General features: G+C 42.4%; 1 pseudogene; it reads left to right on the top strand.

The window, feature by feature from the left end:
* The first annotated feature begins 4 nt into the window (after positions 1 to 4).
* On the top strand, positions 5 to 585 carry LOC108526133 (hsc70-interacting protein-like; annotated as a pseudogene).
* Positions 586 to 589: the final 4 nt, after the last annotated feature.

A 589-nucleotide genomic window follows, 5' to 3' on the forward strand; every position in this document is an offset into this window, starting at 1 on the left:
TACTCAGAAAGCTAAATCAGAAGAAAATACCAAGGAAGAAAACCTGATAGTAAGAAGGTGGAGGAAGACTTAAAGGCAGATGAACCATCAAGTGAGGAAAGTGATCTAGAAATTGATAAAGAAGGTGTGATTGAACCAGACCCTAATTCTCCTCAAGAAATGGGAGATGAAAATGCAGAAATAACGCAGGAGATGATGGATCAGGCAAATGATAAAAAAGTGGCTGCTATTGAAGCCCTAAATGATGGTGAACTCCAGAAAGCCATTGACTTATTCACAGATGCCATCAAGCTGAATCCTCGCTTGGCCATTTTGTATGCCAAGAGGGCCAGTGTCTTCATCAAATTACAGAAGCCAAATGCTGCTATCTGAGACTGTGACAGAGCCATTGAGATAAATCCTGATTCAGCTCAGCCTTACAAGTGGCGAGGGAAAGCACACAGACTTCTAGGCCACTGGGAAGAAGCAGCCCATGATCTTGCCCTTGCCTGTAAATTGGATTATGATGAAGATGCTAGTGCAATGCTGAAAGAAGTTCAACCTAGGGCACAGAAAATTGCAGAACATCGGAGAAAGTATGAGAGAAAAC

This window comes from Rhinopithecus bieti, unplaced genomic scaffold (genome assembly GCF_001698545.2).
Source record: "Rhinopithecus bieti isolate Rb0 unplaced genomic scaffold, ASM169854v2 repeat_23955, whole genome shotgun sequence".
In the NCBI taxonomy this organism is placed as follows: Eukaryota; Metazoa; Chordata; class Mammalia; order Primates; family Cercopithecidae; genus Rhinopithecus; species Rhinopithecus bieti.